Here is a 22,680-nt window from a genome sequence, read left to right on the forward strand (position 1 = left end):
TCCTACAGTTCTGACAGTCACAACTTGTATTCTGGTGCACGTAGGCCGAGCGTGCATGTAGTAGAGGCGCCATAGTCGTTACTGTTACTGCTGCTCTGCCATCGCTGGCTCTTGTGCACGTTTGGCTCAGCAAACTCTTCTGTTCATGCTCTTTCTGGGTGGGCAGTTGTGACCATTTCACTGTGTGACGACCCTTTGTGTCAAACGGCCTTGACTGGCAGAACGCATACCAAGCCTCCTCTGTACATTCCAACAAATGCCAAGCTAGCTAAAATGTTGGGCCTCTGTTCATTTGAGTGACACGTGGGGGGGCAACAGGGAGAAGAGAGAGTGTGTGAATAGAGCACCAGTGTGAAGGCTACAAGCGTTAGCGTGACATGGAAGTGACATTTCTTGACTGCTTTCTGACATATGGATGAATGCTTTTGGACCAAACCTTTCTAACAACAAGGATGTGAAAGCAGGCGGTGGTTAGCACTTAACGAGGCTGCCGCACACTTCATACACCCTCAATCCTACAGTGGACACTTTTACAGCACAGCTCTGACATGATTGACCAACTTTGCTAGTATATTATATTCATTCATTCATTTTCTACCACTTATCCGCTTATCATGGAGCCTATGTCTTCAGGAGAGAGGCGGGGTGCACCCTGGACTGGTCGCCAGCCAATCACAGGGCACATATAGACAAACAACCATTCACACTCACATTCATACCTATGGACAATTTGGAGTCACCAATTAACCTAGCATGTTTTTGGAATGTGGGAGGAAACCGGAGTACCCGGAGAAAACCCACGCATGCACGGGGAGAACATGTAAACTCCACACAAAGATGGCCGAGGGTGGAATTAAACTGGGATCTCCTCGTTTGTCAACTTGGTTCAGTATATTTTTTATCAAAATGTTAGTCATTCCAAAATGTTGAGTTGCTGGTCTCCTAACTGTGAGGTCTGCGCGCCAACCACTCGACCGCCGTGCCGCCCTATAGACAAACAACCATTCACACTAACATTCATACCTATGGACAATTTAGAGTCGCCAATTAACCTAGCATGTTTTTGGAATGTCGGAGGAAATCGGCGTACCTGGAGAAAACCCACGCATGCACGGGGAGAACATGTAAACTCCACACATAGATGGCCGAGGGTGGAATTGAACTAGGGTCTCCTAGTTTGTCAACTTGCTTCAGTATATTTTTTTATCAAAATGTTAGTCATTCCAAAATGTTGAGTTGCTGCTGGATGTTCACAGTATTAGAGCGATACTGTAAGCTGTCCGCTTACAACAATGCACTTTCCTCAATGGCCACAGCGGGTGGCTATTGTACTTGCTTCGTTCATTGTAGTCTGATCCTTCGTCTTTTGAAAAAAAAAAAAAAACTTACAGTATCACTTTGACACTGTGATACTTGGCAACACCAAGTTTTAGCATGACTACTATTTTGATGAAAAACAATCAAAAACTATGGACTGGTCACCAGCCAATTACAAGGCACATATATACAAACAATCATCATTCTAGATTTTCAGTTATGCAGACCGACTGAATTTGACACGTATGCCATAGAGCTCTATTTTGGTCACATTCTCCCAAGCCTTGTCTGAGTCATTCAGGTGTTGATTGTCAAACTTCAGACTAGCCTGTACATGTGTCTTCTTGAGCAAGGAGGCCTTGACAGCACGGCAGGATCTCAATCTATTAAGGGAAAGTGTGTTACTAATGATTTTGTTGTTGACTGTGGTTCCAACTCCCTTGACATCAAGGAACAGCTACTGCCTTGTTATTCCAGGCTGATCCCTCACCTTTCTCACAATCATTCATTTGATTATATACCATTTATGAATTATTGTGCAAATTTTGTTCCAGTCTTCTGCAGGTCTAAATCTTGTCCCTGAGGCGCTATGACAACTCTTTGGTCTTGACCATAGTGGTGGGGAAGTGTGAGTGGAGGAAATTGGGTGACAGATGTCTTTTGTCCACATAATGAGTTGTGATTAGGAGTACTTTTTAAAGAGTTTCACTGGTTAGTGTCAGAATACTTGCAGGTTGGTAGGGGATTGAATGTACATTTTTATGTTATTTTGTACATTCTGTCTCTCTCTAGTATGGGGAATTTTAAAATTAAAACTTGTCTTCTTGTCTTCCACTTGACTGAATGTAAAAAAGTTAGCTCTGGGCCTCAGACAAAGGCAGTAGATCTTGTTAAAGAGGAATAAAATTGTTCTTTATGTGCATGGACTCTACCGCCAAGTCTAAATATGGACCTCGGATTGTATGGATTCGTAACGTTTCTTGAAATGCTTGTTTTGACTCTCCATCAAATGTAAAAAAGTGAGGATTTGTTTTACTTGTTGATGAGCTGCCAGCTCGCAAATTGATTATCGATCTGTGTCGAGCAGCCAGCATCACTGCAGGCTGAGCTCATTGATCCATTGATTGATGCTCAATACAGCCCAAACACTGCTGGCTCAAGAAGATGAAAGTTAACTCACTCTGTCGGGTCCAAACAGATCTCCCAAAAAGACCTCAGCTGGCGATCACGGGTGAGGGTGGAGCTTTGATGAAGGGGCGGAGCAATGTGTTCCCTCTTCAAACTTTCTGTGAAAGAAACAACAAAGACATTAGGACACATGACGCAGGAAGTGACATGTCCTCAGGGGCTTGTGCCATTGGGGGCCTCTTTCTGTCCCCTATGGAGACATTGTGGGGTGGGGGTCACTCAGCTGTCACAACACCAAACCAGTGAGATGAGATTTGGCCCTTGTCCACACGGGAATACTTCTATTTTTTTCTTTTTTTGTGGGATGAAAAGAAATGGTGTTCATACAGTGCTGTATCAGTAAATAGTCACATCCACACGGGAAAGGATTCCATACAGACTGCTTGTACGGCTTGTCTAAATTTAAGTGGAATTACTTCAGTAAGTCATTTTGGCATTTCAGACTGCTTTTCGGCAGCAGTACACAACCGTTCACGTGCAGTGATGTCATCATTTTCAGAAAGTAGCAGTTTGCTTATCCAGACGGCAACTACAAGTCAGCGTTATGAGATTTTCCCACTCTGGAAGCCATTAAAAAAAAGTGTCAGGGCACCTACAATACTGCTTCCGTGTGGATGAAAAAACTTCACCTTTCAACCTTAAAACCTCCCGTCTGAACAGGCCCTTAAAATAAACATGACCAAAGTGTGTACTTTAAAAAAAAAGGCTTCTTGGTTATTTGTCAGGTCTGAACCGGCGCCTCCACGCTTTGTGTTCACACTGCACACACACCAGATGTCCGCCATCTTTTTGGCTACAGTACGCGCCATGTCACACGCCCACGCTCGCGATGACGAGTGGGCACTTCTTCCCTAACTTGTTTTTACCAGCAACAGAAGGCGGCAGAGAAGGCCGAGTACAGCATCGTCGTCAAAGGTTGAGAAACGATTTTTCATTACGCGTCTTACTTATTAACCTTGGATTCCGTTATTAATTAGCACAAAAACAATTTTTCCGATAAGAAATCACCTAAATCCAATTAATCTGTTCCAGAAACCAACACAGACAGTATACAACAAATACATTTTATAAAGTATAATTATAATTTTAGAATACAAAATAATTATAAAATGACAAAGGGATGGAAGAGAGTCACCAGAGCATAGTGTGCTTTTGTTTGAGCACTCCATTCAACTGAACTGCACAGTAAATGGCAAAACAACTATTTTTTTTGTGTGTTACTGTCACAAAAAAGCCAGACAGTGTAGAAAACCAGAGGAAAAAACAAATCATACAAAAACCAAGGTTTGATTGTTTCTGATTATGTGATGCATTCAATTGTAATCTGATGCATGTTCAAATGAAATAAAACCATGACCATTACCATTACCATAATGTACATTTTTCTTCAACTTAGGGTATGCTCACACCACTTAATACCAAAAGCACGGCTTATGTATATACTGGAGCAAATGTGAGCACACCAATCCGTGTCAAGCACATCACAACAACAGAATGACTGTAATGCAATCGCTCCTCCTGATGATTAATGATAACGGACATAATTCATAAGCGAAATGAAATACAGGAACACAAAATAATTTAAAAGTCAACCCATCAGCATGCTCTCTGAAATGAGACACATTGGTGTAAATGGTCGTAAATGTGTCACTTGATTCATGCAATCGCGCCTCTTGCAAGTAATGAATGATGGCCACCTTGTACAAAACTGTAATACAGCAGAATAAAAGTGGTCATGGGGCAAGGAAAGTGTTGTAACATGAATGATCAGTGTTTCTGCAGGCCAAAGGGGGCCGGGAGATGGGGGGATGGAGCCCTAGTACGTCATGGTACGAAGGGTCTCGTGTCAGGATGCCCTGTCAGCATCAGCTGAGAAGCTTCCAGCACTACCTCTTGGAGGTCTGAATGGATAGTATGAGTAAGTATGTGCATGTCCAACATTGGAGGTGTTAACCCCCGGCCCCTTACCTCAACACCCTCCAAACTCCCCCCACACACGTTAATAATAAGTCTTCTTTCATTCGGCTCCGAGCTAGCTACAACACCCACAATACTTTCCCATCCACAATCCCACTGGTGGATATTTCCCATGAGGCCTTGCAATGCTCAATGATGGATGGACCCTGACCGCCTGCTTTGTGGGGGGTGTGGTGGGGGCGGCTGGCTCCAGGAATTGAGGTATTAATAATGCAGGGTCCGAGCCTGTCATAGGCTCTATTAGTACGGAGGAGGCGGGAGGTCCATGGCTGATTGATTACTAATTAGATTAATTAGGAGCTGTTAGACGAGGGAGGACACAGAGTCTGAAGGTGCAGTGGGGGGGGGGGGGGGGGGGGGGGTGGAGTAGAGGAGTCCACACAGGTTGTTTAAAGACACATTTTCCATCTAAAATGAATCATAATTTCATCTGACTATTTTTTGGTTGATTTGCTAAATTTGAGGACTTCAACACACTTCTATTTAATGACTGAATCTTTGATGGGCAACAGGAACTCTAGTGGGATCTTTTTTTTGCATTCAAAGGAGAATAGTGCTGTGCTTCAATTGTTGCACTTCATACTTGCACTTACTGTAAGTACAACAATAGCCATCTTGGCTCCATAGCAGGAAGTAACTGAAGTGGTTACAATTCACCATGTGAATATTGTCGGTAATAGGTGTCTACAGGTAATAGACACTGTATATAGTATGTACACACTCAGGAAATAAGTACACAGTATACACAGTTTACTTCTTGTAGTGTACTGATGGAAGTATTCCCTTTCAGACACAGCCTGTTCTGAAATTATTCCTCTCAGTGTTAATTTTGACAGGATGTGGTCAATGCGATACTTTTCAACTTGGAAACTTTTATTACTTTGTCATAAAAATAATTCTATGTAGCAGACATGACTCAGTTTGGCCTTCTGCTCCTTTTGGGACAATTTTTCATAAGAATGAGAATCAATTAGAGGCCATTAGTGTTGCGCACAATGATGAATGTGATGCATTTGTGTTGGAGGACAGAATAAATGAAAAATCTATGAAGAACAAAGTGGACCTCTATTGCAAATGACAAATCACATGTGCAACATTTATTCCCGCACAGTCCCAAAAACATTCCTGCTTGCTCGCTGCTCCGCTCATTAGGTCCAAATTGACAACAAGTGGCGAGGCGGGCGTGCACGTAAGCTCGCTCGGCGCTTCCAAACGCCCACACTCAACATAAATAGACTCGCACTCGGAACAGGAAGCTGCACTCTTTGTTTGTGATCCTGAAAGCGCACCAGAACGTTCTCTACGTGCAAACTGGGTCAGACCACACGGATGATGATGATGATGATGATGGTGATGATAAAAAAACACCTCAGATATGAATATTTCATCACACACATGACTACACCCAGCAGGACTCTTCATAAGAAACACAACACAGCATTCACATTGATGTTGGCATTTAACAATATATTTATTGTCTATCATACTCAGTGGCTATGTGGCTATATGTGGCGCCATGCTAAATGGGGCACTTTTGAGTTGGCATTATCTGTATTTAAACACTGTTTGTGCATGTTTAAATGATATAATAGACAACAGAGGCCAGGCAGTGCTTTGGCGCACCTGCACTCCTTCACCTTCACTATAGGCGCCCCTTCAGTCAAGCACTTTGACCACAAGGTTTTTCATTTGAATTGTGTTATATAATGATTATATTATTAATTATGTTATTAATGTATGTAAAATAGCACGGCGGTCTAGTGGTTAGCACACAGACCTCACAGCTAAGAGACCAGGGTTCAATTCCACCCTCGGGCATCTCTGTGTGGAGTTTGCATGTTCTCCCCGTGCATGCGTGGGTTTTCTCCGGGTACTCCGGTTTCCTCCCACATTCCAAAAACATGCTAGGTTAATTGGCGACTCCAAATTGTCCATAGGTATGAATGTGAGTGTGAATGGTTGTTTGTCTATATGTGCCCTGTGATTGGCTGGCGACCAGTCCAGGGTGTACCCCGCCTCTCGCCCGAATACAGCTGGGATAGGCTCCAGCACCCCCCGCGACCCTCGTGAGGAAAAAGCGGTAGAAAATGAATGAATGAATGAATGAATGAATGATTATATTATTAATTATGTTATAAATGTATGTAAAATAATTAATGAAATAATGAAGGTGATGTGCCGGCTGGGGCACCTCTGCATACCCCTCAGTAGTAGTAGTACTTCATGTCATTGTTATGTTCGGCACAGTTCAAGTTGTTGAGTACTGTGAGGAAGAGGAGGCAGGATGAAGATAAGTCACCTTTGACCTTCACATTCACAAACTTTCATCTGTACCTCTTTGACTCTCAGTGCTCTGCAGTGACCTTGAATCGTCCTTCTCCAGGATACACAGCCCCCCCCTCCCCACATCTGCCAGCCATCGACAGCTGGACCACTGGCTGCGTCATGACCTCTGACCTCTGTGCAAACATCCCAAGCAAGTACACGCTTGCAATTTTCCTCCCTGCAGCCCCCGGAACGTTCCAGCATGGCAGCTTCCAAAATAAATACAATTAGTTTGGCCTTTGTGTCACACGTGAGGTCCAATCAGCACACACGCACATGGACACACACACACACACACACACACAGGTTACTCGAACAACACCACTTTGGCCCAGAATGTAATAGCTGAACATAAATCACATGAAGAACCTACAGCGCCAACCTGTCTTTATTAAAACTGTACTTTGTGTGTGTGAGACAAATATACTCTCACTGGCTACTTTAATAGGTACAGTACATTTGGAGGGTGGAAGCGCACATGATGCTTCTTTATAGGCTCAGAACAGGTCTCCAACTTTGGCTTTAAAATATCGACAAACACATGCAGTGTCTAAATCATGTACAGCTATTTGCATTGCGCCACAGTCATTATCATGGTTTTCGGTTAATGTCGAAAATATACACCCACATTTTGCCTTGATTTGTGTACACTTTTCCAGTTAACATACAATATGGCACGCGTCTTGCCCTGGTGTTAATATACTTTGTGAGTCCAACTGTGTTCCTAATGTATTTTTATAACATAACGTCCTCTTTAGCATCCCATTAGCTTACAAATACATGGAAACAGTCGCCCACAGTCACGTCTCTATGTCATCTGCAGCTGAGTCTGTAGTTCTATCTACAATTATAATTTGACATGAGTACAAATTCTAAAAGCATGTAAACATGTGGGCTGCACGGTGGTTGAGTGGTTAGCATGCAGACCTCACAGCGAGGAGACCTGAGTTTGCATGTTCTCCCCTTGCATGCGTGGTTTTTCTCCGGGTACTCCGGTTTCCTCCCACATTCCAAAAACATGCTAGGTTAATTGGTGACTCCAAATTGTCCATAGGTATGAATGTGAGTGTGAATGGTTGTTTGTCTATATGTGCCATGTGATTGGAGGGCCTGAAGACAGCTGGGATAGGCTCCAGCACCCCCACGACCCTCGTGAGGATAAGCGGTAGAAAATGAATGAATGAATGTAAACATGTTTACAGTTTTACATGCATAAAACAATTTAAATCTACATAAATTTAATGATGAATGAAAAGGATAAATAAGCATTCAAGGTTACTTGATGACACTGACACCACCTTCGTGTTTTGCTATGAGTTATTTCTTGAATTCAATAGTGTTTCTCACCTTTTTTTTTAAATCAAAATGCTGGTACTTGCAACTTGCTATGGCTCCATTCTGGACAATTTTGCAGCAGAAAAATCAAAGACTTGTGTGAGAAACACTACTTAAATGTTTATTTATCCTTGTCATTCATCTTTTATATGTATTTACATGCATTTTACATTATTTTATGCAAGTAAAACTGTAACATTTTTGGCATTCTGGAACACATTAGTTGGATTTACATTATTTCTTATGGGAAAAATTGATTCAGTTAGCATTCATTTTGACGAATGAATGACGCTAACCAAGGTTCCACTGTATCTAGTTTGTTGAATAAAATAATGCATACCTTTTCTATTCCAAAGTATCATTAAATGACTTCTGCTCTAATCTACTAATAAAATAAAATAAAATAAAATGAACTTGACCTTCTCTGCGGGGATGAAGGATGCGTTGAGGGGGGTGCCGCCTCCTCCATATAATGTTCGGGGAAGCATTGCAGATAACATGCCTCAATAAGGATACCCAATATACGTTAATATACAATATACAGGCGCACACGGCAAGCCATCCTTACGTCACCATTGTGATTTTTACAGTCAAACCTGACATGTTGTCTGGCCTCATGTTTCATTTCCTTTTGCATCCTGACAAATCAAAGCCAGTAAGTGAAGCTGTGCCACCGCTGGCTTTCGCACACCCCGCCAGGCGTGTGACATGCACACGGTGGGCGCTGGAGAGCGAGGACACGCAGGTAATCCTGGATTACAGCATCAACGTGTCATTTCCTGTTCAACCTAGCCCCACCAGCAGCCCGCCATGGCGCCGTGCATCAGCATAGACCGCCAGATAATGAGCTCCTGTTGCCGTGTCAACACCAGCCCCGCCCCCCCCACCATGGTTTCTGACAGCTACATGCATAAGACGCCGTATGTAAGGTTCCCGCAGCGCTCATTGGGAAGACATGTTGTCTTTCCATGAAGAAAAGGAGACAAGTTGATGCACAACAACGTCACACTGAAGTTCTGTGCCAGAACATTTGAGTGCAGGGGTGTCAAACTCAATTGCACAGGGGGCCAAAACTCAAAGCCAACTTTTTTTTTTTTTTTTTTACATTGGAGTGTGTGTCCATTCAAATGTGTGCCTTCATGCCTGCATGAAATTTGTACTTTCTGATAGTCGGCGGATATATGACTATGGTTGTTTTGCCGTCGTTGTTCGTTTCAATAAAGTGATTGTCAATCAACCACCACTTTGTCCTTCTCTCTACAGTTACAGTATTTTATTCATTCATTCAATTATTTTCTACCGCTTTTTCCTCACAAGGGTCGCGGGGGTGCTGGAGCCTATCCCAGCTGTCTTGGAGCGAGAGGCGGGGTACACCCTGGACTGGTCGCCAGCCAATCACAGGGCACATATAGACAATATATATATATATATATATATATATATATATATATATATATATATATATATATATATATATATATATATATATATATATATATATATATATATATATATATTAGGGTGTTCAGCCCTTATATGGTGATTTTTTTTCTTTCGAAATTTGAAGCGGCTAAGTGCTGAATCGGTTCCATTTCGTAAAACCATTAACTGAGCAAAATAACAGCTTTTTTCACACACGCATTCCCATGCCTCACTATACCCAGGTATGTGATAACAACATTGTACCAGTACCAGGTGCCCACTGAAGGACGAACTTGCATGCACTGCCAGCCGAGCCCAGTCCAGTTTGCTGCCCCTAGGCGAAAGCTCCTATAGTCTGCTGCCACAGGGGCAAGAAGCCGATGCCTTTATTTTCACATTACACATAGGTAGACACCATTACACGCAGCCAATGCCATTACCATGTGTTGCTATAGTGTGAAGGTGCGTTCACTGTACGTGCTGTTAACTCGTAAAGTAACTGTTTTGTTTGCGTGTTCTGTTTGTTCTCTGTTCAGTATGCACACTCGGCATACTAAACACGGACCAACAAGGCCAGAATGGTGTCACTACAGACCATCGGATCGGTTCACGAAGGATTTTTTGGTTGGCTGGTACTCCTGACGGTGATGCTGAACCACTCGGAAGATGAACTGCCGCTCCTCTTCAGACTTGGTAAGAGCCACGTTGTAGTCTGTGGCAAGCTTTACAGCTCGTTCAGCGGCGTCATTGACCACCTTTAGTGCTGCCAGAGCCTGAGGCATGATCTCCAGGTCCTCCAGAGTTCGCGGCGTGTCGACCATCAACTTCAAGAATAGGTTCTGAGACCGTTGTGTGACGAACAGACTTAACTTCAAGTCAGCTGTTTTTGGACCAGCCTTCACGTTGAGGTTCACCCGACGGAGGTCCTTCTTTGTTGGCGGCACAGATGCCATGTTCTCCAGCATCTCCTTCTTCTCATCCGGCGACACCTTCTTGGAGAACAGGGCAAGACCAACGAGATCCTCGCTCAGGTACCATAAGTGGCCCTTTACTTTCTGCATCGCCTTCCCCGCCACGTCAGCGTCGACCAGTTGACCATAGGCTTCGATTTCCTTCACCAGAAGCAGGTCGTTGATCGGAGCGTCCGCGGCGTAGGGAGCCTCGAACCAGTGGCGCACATAGACAGAGACCAGGAAGGTACACAACCGCTGGATGGCCTGTTCCTGGTGCTTGCTGATGGCGAAGTTCGCTGCTTCCTTCAGCTGCCGTCGGAAGAGGCATATCTTCAGACAGTAAAGCCCCTTTGCCATCCAGCGGGCTCGGTGGTAGGCTCCAGGTCGGCGGAATGCCATCTTGGGCTTCTTCCTCAAGTAGGCCAGTGTCAGGTTCAGCAGCTCCAGGTAGTCGTCCCTGGTTTCGGCCTTCTCCATGTGATTGAGGACGAACTGCTCGATCTCGTTGGCTCTGTCCGATATCCATTGATGGGACTTCTGGTCAGAGTCATCGTAGGCATCGTAGGAGGACTGGTCTAGCCTGCCCCAGAAGTCTTTGAATCTCCCAAAGATGGAAATGTCTGGTCCAGACGAGGAGAAGAAGTGGTCAAACACCGCTGACATTACCAACTCTGCCATGTGATGACGGCATGCCAGGAAGAGGAGTCGGGATCCAAGAGCTCGCTCCACTACGGCACAAGCGCCACCGTGAACGCCTGTGTTGGCAGCTGTCGTATCGAAGCAGAGTCCCGCCAGCCAAGGTTTGACTTGAGGCCATTCTTCCAAAACCTTCAGGATTGCTCCTCCCATGGCCACGCCAGTCCCTGCCGGGATGGAGGGGACGGACAAAATCTTCTCCAGACCCATTCCTGTCACCACAATCGCCAAGCGATCGCTTCACCCACCCTCAGGATCCGGGATGTAGTGAGGCACGGGATAGGGATGTCGCGGGAGAAATTGCAAACTGCGGTGCAATACTCTCGGGTAGTAAAGCTGAATTAAAACTCAGCACAACGAATATCACAAACTTTTATTTTTCTGAACACCCTAATATATATATATATATATACATATATATATATATATAGACAAACAACTATTCACACTCACATTCATACCTATGGACAATTTGGAGTGGCCAATTAACCTAGCATGTTTTTGGAATGTGGGAGGAAACCGGAGTACCCGGAGAAAACCCACGCATGCACGGGAAGAACATGCAAACTCCACACAGAGATGGCCGAGGGTGGAATTGAACCCTGGTCTCCTAGCTGTGAGGTCTGCGCGCTAACCACTCGACCGCTGTGCCGCCCACAGTATTTTATATCAACGCAAAAACATCACAATCCATGAGATGTGTAACCCGGAAGAGTTTACAACTATGTAATGGGCAGATTACGCATTTACCAGCATGCTTTGCTGTAGTTAAACATATCACTTTTGACTGCCTTATGCCTTTTAAGGTGTTATTTTGTACAAACCGTGTGTAATAGATGCTGCTGTAAGTGCTGCTGGCTTTAGTCATACACAGTTACATTATTTTGACTTTTGGTCTGAATCTGGCAACCTTTTTCAGAACGGTTGTGAATTTGTTGCTATACACAATATTTATTTTAAATCAAAATGCCAGAGTAGTTTATACTGGACAAATCGCTTACTTACTCAGATCGCTCTAAGCACTTTGATTGATAAGGTCGGTGAGGCGGGCCAACTCAATGCTATTTTCCAATAGTTCAGCAGAAATTACAGCGTGGGTCGGATTTATCCCTGGGGCTTGAGTTTGACACATTTCACCTCCTCAACCTGGACAACACCTGAAAACAACACCAACCAAGCTCGTAAAGAGTAATCAAATCAAATAAATGAACAATAAAAGTCAAAGTTAAGTAGCGATAAACCTCGAGCAAGAGAAATTCCTACTCATGTGATACCAACAGCTGACCACAAACCAACCCGACTTGATGTCAACACACCATCTCACCATTTGGCGCTCAGCATACACACGCAGGTTCACACACACACACACACACACACACACACACACACACACACACACACACACACACACACACACACACACACACACAACCCTTTAATTAAGATCCTTTCCCTCCTTTCCTAAAAGATCCCAAGGTATGGTTGCCATGGTGATGTGTTAAACTAAGAAAAAGATAAATAACTTACTTATATCTTCTCCTCTTTCACCTTCACACCCGACCTTGTTTAAAGAACCACACCAACGTTTAAAATGACAGTCGGGCTACATTCCTGACGTCCAAACGTCTCTGTGTTGTCGCACTTCCTGTACTGCTACATTCTCTTCTACACACAAACACACACACACACACACACACACAGCCTAGTGATGTTTGTCTCGTCACAGTTTTAGTTGAGTGTCAGTTTTCCTATAAGAAGGTCAGGATGTGTCATTGATGCTGTAAACACAAACACACAGGTGAATAAAAGTCAATGACATGATGAATGGTCATGGCGATGGTGATATATGCTAGCTAGGTTAACAGCCCATTAGCCCACGCATGTATAGACTGTATGCAGGTCACATACTGTAACCTGCTGTTAGGCACACAAACACACACACTGACACACGCTGACTGTGAAATAATGCCGGGAGAGATGTAATAAAACATGAATGTGTGGCCCAGTTGTTGTTTACTGTCCTCATCAGTGAAGAGAAAAGACAACATAATAAAAAGAAAAAAATATATATGCATGTTTTTATTTCAACTACTTTATGAATACAAAGACAACAACACAGAAGAGAGGCTCAGACATGACTCTTTCATTATGAATTCAATCTTTTGGTAATAGCAGCATGAAAACAATAATTCAAAATTGAAATTCAAAATAGTTTTTTTTGTAGTTTTGCATAATTAAGCTGCCAATCCCCCATGATGCTTCAGGGCTGCTGTACATCCATTAAAACGCCAACTAAATTATTGGAGTTACCTCGTTGAATTTCTTTTTATTTCTACCATTTGAAATGCAAACAGTTGACCTTGACGGCTACTAGAGCACTTCTTCCTGCTCACAGGTGAAGGTAGAAAATGAAAAAAGGTTAAGTTTGAAACTGAGCCATATGGGGACATCATAAAAATCGGACTAACTTTCCCGATGCTCAATGAATAAAATGTGTTTGAGGAGCTGAGATAAAGGCTGAGAGCATCATTGCACCATAAACACATATGCCCTCTGCCTGCAGGATTGGAAAGTTGACCGACATTGGAGTAAAGCAGTGAGGGTCAGGCACGACGATGAGCAGTGCTTGACCCCCTTTAGTCCCGCCTTCGGTCCTGCCTCAGCCCGCTAATGACTTTCCAAGTTTGGGAGCGCCATTTGTCAGCTTGACCGATGTGTGCGGCATTAGCTTCAAACTGTTTCTGTCATCCATCTCAACGGCGACGCCGGCCCGATATCAATGAAACTAAATGAAAAAGCACTCGCAGGTCCATTCCTTTTCATTTGCCGCTTAATGTCATGACATGGTCCAATTCCTGGAACAGCTAACACACACACAATGCTTGCGGCTAATCAACACAACTCAGCTCCTTCGGTTTTGTGGAAAAAAGACAATGTTGCAATGAGAGCAGGTTGTGAGAGAATGAGAGAATGTTGGCTAACTCCTTGAGGGGGAGATGGAGGCGTGAGGAGCATGCAGGGAGGTTGGTGGTGGGAAGGTCCAAAGCCCCGCAGGCTGAGGATCAGCATCGGGCCAGCAGAGGACAACCCAGCCCTCTCCACCTTTCACCGTCTTTTTGTTTGTTAACCTCGAACATGTTTTTTACTGGAAGGCTAGCGGCGCTGAAATATATTGCGGCTGTAAACACAACACGAACGCTTCCTTGAGGAGAAAGAGTTGCAAGATGTGCGGAGTGGGGGTGTCAACATCCATAACAAGCTCAGTGTTATGTACAACCAAGCATAATTTCTGAAATAAATGAAGAATAAAGTAGCCAATGCTCACATTATGACATCTGACAATAGTTAAAGGTTTTAAGATGCCCCTTCCATTACAGAAAACAATAAGGACCACTGAATTGCAGTAATATATTACCTGACAAAGCTGGTGAACACAACAATGGTGTGTTCAAGGACAGCTGAACACAGTGCAAAGTTGTTACAAAAACACATTCAAACAGTGGTACATGTATGCTGAATATTTTACCTGTATCATCGCTAGGGGTGCTCCGATCAATTGGCCACCAATCAGTATCAGCTCCGCCCCCACTGCATCATCCAGACCAATCATGTCTGCCATGTGTGGGACTTCCTGTGTTTTTGAGAGTGATACGAGTTTTGCACCCGACAAAACATGCCGCAAATATGTGTCACTGCGGTGGCACTTTAAAAAGCTTTTGATCTGTGGGGCATTTGGGGGGCAAGCACGTGGCAGGGTGCAGTGAGTTTGAGGCTCGCTATGTGATCATCCGTCGGGCAGGGGCTAAAGCCCCCGTCCCAACCCACTGTACGTTCCAGTGTGGCCAAAGTACTTCCTTAGTACGGGGTTGGGACCATGCAGACACTTTTGGTGCAGGGGGAACTTTTGTTGTGTGCGGGCTGCGTCGGGCTACGGATGAGATGTGACGCACGTGTCCTCTAAAACCACTTCTGACTCTGTGAGCACGGCCTTGGTGGTAGGAGGCATGTCAGTCTCGGCAGTTCCCCAGTTCAGCTGTCCACCGCTCGCATTGACTGTGACGAGTTGAGTGTGCCGTGCTTGAAAAGCACAGCGTACACACTGATTTCAGCAGTGTTTCCAAATTGACGAATGGCTGGCGGCATTTTGTCTCCTCTCCGGGATGCCGAGGGCCCAGCAGAGGCTGGCAAACCTGCTTTTCACTCAGGTTTTCAGTTAATAATGCGAGAAGACTAGAAATATATGCATTGTAAAATACAAAAGGTGAGTTGTGGATACCAGCATTTTGTTCATGATATGGTAAAACAAGCATATTGGCTATGTTTGGCTTATATATTGGCTATGTTGGTGAGTACCTGCCCCCCCCTCGCATGTGTGCACCCACAGTTTACTTCCAAATGTGAAAATTGTAAATAGTTCATGCTGTTATATTCATTCATTCATTTTCTACCGCTTCTCCTCACTTGGGTCGCGGGGGTGCTTGAGCCTATCCCAGCTGTCTTCAGGCGAGAGGCGGAGTACACCCTGGACTGGTCGCCAGCCAATCAGAGTTGGCTAAATATATATGGCTAAAATTGTCCAAGTTATTCTTGAAATGTATCTTTTAACAAAAAGCCTTTTTTCTCTCTTTTTTTGTTGAGAACTGATATTCTGATGAAACCTGCTGATTACTAAAGAATGGGAAAAGGAAGAAAACATTTTTTCTGATGAAAGACGAGAGTCTAACCCTTCTTTTGGTGTATACCATGTCCATTGTCATCTATATTTCTTTCAATAAAATACAGTAAACAATTTAATATTTCAGACATAATTGCAAATGATAATTAATCATGATTAATTAATTTTAAAACATGATTAATCTGATAAAAAAGTTTGTGATTCACATTGATCCCAAACATTTCATATCAGTCAATATTCCACTTATTAATATTGAAATAAGCTATGAAAATAAAATGAGTAGCTCTTGGCCATTTTCATTTTGTAGCTCTCACACGAACAAAACCTTGATGACCCCTAATATACAGTAGCTTGTAGTACATTTAAACATTTACACTTCACCTACGTGATGGCTAATTGTATCGGCCAATTTCACTCATGGGTGATCGCAATCGATATTGGCAGCATAAAACCCTGAACGGAACATCCCCAATTATCACATATGTGTTTTCTGTGGAAAAAAACAAGCTACTTTTGGAGAAATAAATAAATATCAGAACAAAATTTTAGCTGAATGTGTGGGGATCTGCTATCGTCCTATCCACTATTTGTGTGGCTCATGGATTGTTAAACCAATGGACTGTTGTGTTTATTGAGGATTGCATTGTGTTTCGGAAACACAAACAGTAGATCTTTGTCAGCACCCGTATGAGAGTAAGAGAGTAAGACTTCGACATAAAAAAGTGTGGAAGTCAAACGTCTGCTGCTCCAGATGTCTTATTCTCTTCTCTCGCGCAACATGAAAGTTGTGATGGATTAAAGTGTCTTCAGGAGGATCCCCTGACGCTAACAATTCATCATCTCACTGCATTCATCTTCATCTCGTGCAGGTCAAAGTTCAAACCATGTACTTGCCTCCACAAAAGGAATGTCCCAGGGCTACTAGTCCATATCGCTATGTTTTTCCATCTCTTTGTGTTTCTCCAAACTTCTGTTAGTCATGTTCAATGCAACAAGAAAAAGGCCCAAATCTTGTTTGTCACACAACACTAACACTGTTTTATCGTTTTAGTACATAAATGCTGTGATCATGCAAGAACAAGTACATTGTTGAATACATGTAATACTTACAGTATCTTGCCGTATTTTGTTTATTTCCTGGGTGCATTGATTTCATTGTGTGTGACCCATTGTGTGTCTCCATGCTGCACCTTTCGTGAGTACCTGGCCCCTCCCCCTCGCATGTGTGCACCCACAGTTTACTTCCAAATGTGAAAATTGTAAATAGTTCATGCTCTTATATTCATCCATTCATTCATTCATTCATTCATTCATTCATTTTCTACCGCTTCTCCTCACTTGGGTCGCGGGGGTGCTGGAGCCTATTCCAGCTGTCTTCAGGCGAGAGGCGGAGTACACCCTGGACTGGTTGGCAGCCAATCAGAGTTGGCTAAATATATATGGCTAAAATTGTTAGTTATTCTTGAAATGTATCTTTTAACAAAAAGCTTTTTTCTCACTTTTTTTTGTTGAGAACTGATATTCTGATGAAAGTTGCTGATTACTAAAGAATGGAAAAAGGAAGAAAACATTTTTTCTGATGAAAGACGAGTCTAACCCTTCTTTTGGTGTATACCATGTCTATTGTCATTTATATTTCTTTCAATAAAATACAGTAGAAAATGACATATTTCAGACATAATTGCAAATGATAATTAATCATGATAATTTTAAAACCATGATTAATCTGATTAAAAATTTTGTGATTCACATTGACCCCAAAAATGTCATATCAGTCGATACAATTCCAGTTATTAATATTGAAACCGACAGTACTTCTTGGAAATGAATTTATCGCAGCTGAGTTTGGAACCAATTAACTGAACAGAGACTCTGCTCAAGTCTTCCATGAGCGGAATCCTTCCAGTGAAAAACCACATAACAGACCCTGGTCCAGTTGGACACAAGCATTAGCACTAAGTGGACTCAATTTGTTGTTAATTAGATAATGAGCATCTTTGTCTTAATGACTGAACTTTATTGTTTATCTCTCACATTAAAACACACACACACACACACACACACAGCTAATAGGTAGAAATAAAGAGCGCGTGCAGGTCATCTCCTGAATAACAAACACGTTGAGCAAACACATGTTTATTTATCTGCTAGCTCTCTTGGCACAGCATCGTCGCTTTCCTCATCATTGACATGCACCGCTCTGACCAGTCGGGTCTCGAGCTCGCGCACAAAGCACAACGGCCCCCCTGTGTCTGCTAAAACACTTTAAAGCTAACATTTAGCATCCGGTCATGACCTGAGCTAGGTCGCCATTAACCATGATGCCATTCGTGTAGAGGAGTCACATCTAGCTCACCTTCAGCAGCTGACAGAATGTCAATGAACAAAAAAAAAAAAACATGACTCAGCGTTCTTGCTTGTTTGAAGAGATGGACAAGATTATTACTTCCATGTTGGAAGTTGGACTTTCTGGAGAAACCTTAAACAAGACATTTGTAAACACCAAGTGTGGCCAAATATGTGTTTTGACTTTACCTTTTGAATATGAAGATATTTTTGCAGTACTCCTGCCATTGCCAGTATTGTTCAGTGTTCTTTTTATGTATTACTTGCAGTCTTTTTCAGCATGGTGCAGTACGCAGCGTGAGGTAAGAGAAGAGCAAAGGGATGATGAAGGTGAACGCTCGTTGCCGTGGGTGTGGAGGTGAGCACGGACGTGACATCGTCCGCCTCAAAGACCACGTGGGAGGACGGGGAAGGTCGGCATGAGATGGTGAGCTGAGGGGGGAGGAGGCAGGAGGAGAACCTGGCAGCAGAAGATGTAAGGAGCTTATCAGAGGGGTCCGCAGAGAGCAGCGCAAGCTCAGCGAGGATTTTCAGCTGAGGCGGGAACATCATCAGGACTATCAAAGAGCGCCAAATGTCACAGGAATTTAGCGCCAGCGGGGAGGAAGGCTCATCCTGACCTGACTTCACACGCTTCTTCATCTGCTTCTTTAACAACATACTGCTGAGTCAGCGTTTCACGCCATGAGACAAAGCAACAAGTCAGGGAAGAAGACATCCTTATAAGGGCGCAGGTGGGCGTGTCCAACCGTGAAACTGTTGCCATGGTAACCGCTGCCTGAGGCTGTCAGATGTCATTCAAAAACAACAGAGTTCTTGCAAAGACGTGTGAAAACAGTAAAGGACAAGTTGACTGACTGGGGCCTGCAGAGAAAAACAAGCGCCCCCTACAAAGCCCCGCCTCCCCTGTTCGATTGGTGGTGCACCAGTCAGCTCCTGGCGGCGTGCTGGCTGTGATGAATGACTCCATTTGGTGCTTTATTCCTCTCAGCTGGAATAGATTAGAATCTGCACGACGAGATTGTTCAGCAAAAGGAAGAAAAGGACCCGCTCGGAAGACACGCCCCCAGACTTCTCTTTCACCCAGTTGTTGCTTTGTGACGACGTGACAAAGTGAAAGCGGTGTGACCTTTTAAATTGCTGCCTCATTAGTAACCTGACTTAATGACACGAGAAAGACGGAGGCTCGTATAATGGCTCGTCATGAGGGGAAGCAGAATGAGAGACCTGCCGGAGCGATGCTGCATGCAGGACATTTATCACTTGTTCTTCTTCTCGCCCGTGCTTGACGTCGCTAACTGAACACCAACAGCTAAAAAATGATCACTCAAACAGAAAACAATCACGCTGAGCCAAAGTGAGGCTTTTTGTTGTGACACTTCCTAAGAAATGATGGACGAGCAGCCACGGGTGAAAATGAAAAGATGGATGATTCAGAGATTTTAAGTACGCTGAGGAGGAAGTGTATAGATGGCGTGGGGGCGTGGTCAGTAATCAGATGGCGTGTGAGCAGAGAGGGGAAAGACTTTATATGCTGACGTAATTTCTTTTTTGCGTTGGTTTGGAGAGTGTGGCGGTTAAAAAAGAAGCGAGGCTGCTTGTAAAAGCTCCTCATGGTCGCGCTCCATCATTCAAGCACCAGCGAGTCAACAAGGAGGTAGCGCAGGAACGCGTCCAAACAAAGGAAAGGAGGCAGAAAGTGACAGAGCGAGTCGATGGTGGATTAAAAAACATAGATAAGCAAGTCAAAGGAGCGACAGGAAGTGAATACTAATCCTGCTCTCATGCAGCTTCTCCCTCCAAAAGGGAGAAAAGCAGCTCGGGGCTGGAAGTGTCAGGGGATTGGACATGTTAGCAAAGAGCAACCCCGGTCCAGGATGCCTGCAGGAACAAAGCGAGGAAAATATTAGGAGGCGGCCATCTTGCCACTAAGAGCAGTCAAGAGCGTGGGAACCACCAGGAGAGCAACATAAAACATCGCCAACTTATTGGACAAATATCTACATTCTTTGATTGTACACCAGTAAATAACACATAGCTACATTACCAGGATATAAAATTATAAAACACATGGAACAATAGCTTTGTTTACCAGAAAACAGCATCATCCAACATATGGAACGTCAACAGTTATTTTAATAATTGGTTGATAATTTTTTAGATTCATTGATTAATTAAAAAAAACAACACATTTTTAATTTCAGCCTCTTAGCATGCGGCCTGAGGCCCCCGCCTTGATCTGAAAGTTTAATGTTAGTGCGGGCCGCGCAAGTTTGATATGGATGCTGTGTGGTATCATGTACCCAGAAAACATTATTACGTTTGATTAATGTTCATGTTAAAGGTTAAATAACTGTTAATAGTTATCCTCCCTATCCGTGTGGAAGTGGTAAGTTTTTGGCTATTTAAGTTTAAAGGAAATAACTTGAAGGCTACCGTTTAGGTCGCTAGCTCTCTAGTTTGCGAGTTAGCATGTGTCTCAAGACCCTGCAGTTGCGCAATATGTTGTAAATAAAAAGAGTATAAAAACACAACAGACACAAACGCTCTACTGCAAATCAATGAGTCACAGGTTGCTACATGTCACTAGTAAATAAAGAAGAAATAACTAATAAATAAAGTTGAGGGGCTTGCTTTGCATTTGGCTTGTCTGCACTGGGGGGGTGCCTTGTTTGATGGTCAAGTTGTGAAGCACGTAGTAAAATGATATGGACTGTGCTGGACAGACACAGCTATAGCTATTTGTAGTTTCACTGTTCTACAAGTATGTTTTGCGTGTATGCACGGGAAGAGTACACACACAAGCACAAGTGGATATATCTCATACTTTGCGTGAGAATGTTCTTACACACGCTTTATGCACACATCTCCTGCAAGACCCCCCCGGCTCACACTGACTCTTTTGCAGCTCCGGTTCTGATCCAGTCCGGCTTGCCGCAAAGTGCCACTCACACTGACGACAGTAGGCACTGTGATGAGTGTCCACCCCAGCTGCGGAACCTGCGCTAGCAAGAGCAGATGTCCACGCAATAACTAGCCTTGTATATAAGAAGTGCTTGTAAACAATAGCCGTATTTGCTATTTTGGGGTTTTTGGTGCCTTTTGACTTCATACAATGAGTAAGTATCATACGTAACGTATCTTTTTTCATGTTTATTATTATTAAATAGTGTTAAATTACTTCATATTGTTGTTTGTTCCTGGACGATGGATTCAGTGTGAGTTCAGAAAAAGGCAAAAATGTCGATTGCTCTTTCCCAAAGTCAAATCTGATGTGGGTGACTACCTTGTTTTGCCTCAAACCCAGAGATAATAGGTCTGCTTTCATGGATGACTAAGGAAATTAATAAATAAGTCACATTTGAGAGGCTGAAATCCTGGTTTACCAGGAAACAACATCATACAACACATGGAGGGTTTGCTTTGTTTACCAGGAAAAATGAGTATACAACACATGGAAGATACGATTTCTTTACCAGGAAACATCAACATGAAGACGACCCAACTTTTTCGACAGTTGTCCAAGCACAATAATAAAGTCATGATTGCAACATAATGAATATGATTATCAATAGTTCATACAGCTCATTAGATGGTGTACCGAATGAAGTGGTCGATGAGTGTAGATTGTAACCGTGTGACCTCGGTGACCTTGTGGGCTGTCAGTCAGGCTGACTGACAGCGCGGCGCACAGAGGCCGGGTCCTCAGAGCTCACACCGCTTATTTGCATATGAAAACAAGCAAGTAAACGGTGATTAAGAGCCAATTAGAGCGGGGGAGGAAGAGGAGTCAAGTAAAAGCTGCAGAGGCTGAAGCCGCCATCGAAGGAAGAGGGAAAAGATGAAAGATGTCAACACGACAATGTATTCAACATTTCCATGGATAGGAACGCCGTCTTCCTCTCCCCATTACGTGCTCATGTACTTTTCATGAGCTCCACGGCCGCTTTGAGTGAAGGGTCACACCCACTGGGAACGTGTTTCCTCACACAACCTCAGTGCAATCCTCCAACAGCCGCCTGAAGGCTGCAAGATCAGGAACAGTTCGAGATGGTCCGGAGATGTCCAAATGACCTTCACATCTGCACAAGGACGTGAAGAAAGCTCCAAGAAGTAGGACCCTTCCTCTCGAACGAGCACCAACAATCAACACGTTCGCTCAAGTGTGCAGCTACAATCATACAGTAATGTCCAAACAAGTCATCAGTGGACACTTCACACACCTCATCACTGACATACCCCTTTCATACAGTTGCTACATGTTTCATCCTTAGGAAATGATGCAAATAGAAATCATCCGTTCTCAAGTCAGACTGTGGCCATCAATTAGGACTTTTAGATGTTGAATGTTGTTATCAGGGCACTCTTATGTATAATGTTGTAAATATCAATGAGTATTTCCTGGTCTAATAAAGGTTCAGTGACAACATCATTCCTGTGTTAAAC

At 43.5% G+C, this 22,680-nt stretch overlaps 1 protein-coding gene across 6 annotated transcripts in view; it reads right to left on the bottom strand.

Annotated features, from left to right (window-relative positions):
* The window catches only part of sema6e (sema domain, transmembrane domain (TM), and cytoplasmic domain, (semaphorin) 6E), an 86,119-nt gene that overhangs the window by 33,039 nt on the left and 30,400 nt on the right, over nucleotides 1-22,680 (bottom strand). For 3 of the 6 annotated variants that reach the window (XM_058052969.1, XM_058052970.1, XM_058052965.1), the window contains exon 2: nucleotides 2,498-2,603. The gene's annotated coding sequence lies outside the window, so the exon portion shown is untranslated. Of the gene's footprint in view, nucleotides 1-2,497; nucleotides 2,604-12,218; nucleotides 12,371-12,454; nucleotides 12,654-12,740; nucleotides 13,581-22,680 lie in introns of those variants that run through there. The other 3 variants (XM_058052967.1, XM_058052968.1, XM_058052966.1) reach the window with 3 other exon arrangements.

Source organism: Doryrhamphus excisus, chromosome 17, assembly GCF_030265055.1.
Source record: "Doryrhamphus excisus isolate RoL2022-K1 chromosome 17, RoL_Dexc_1.0, whole genome shotgun sequence".
NCBI lineage: Eukaryota > Metazoa > Chordata > Actinopteri > Syngnathiformes > Syngnathidae > Doryrhamphus > Doryrhamphus excisus.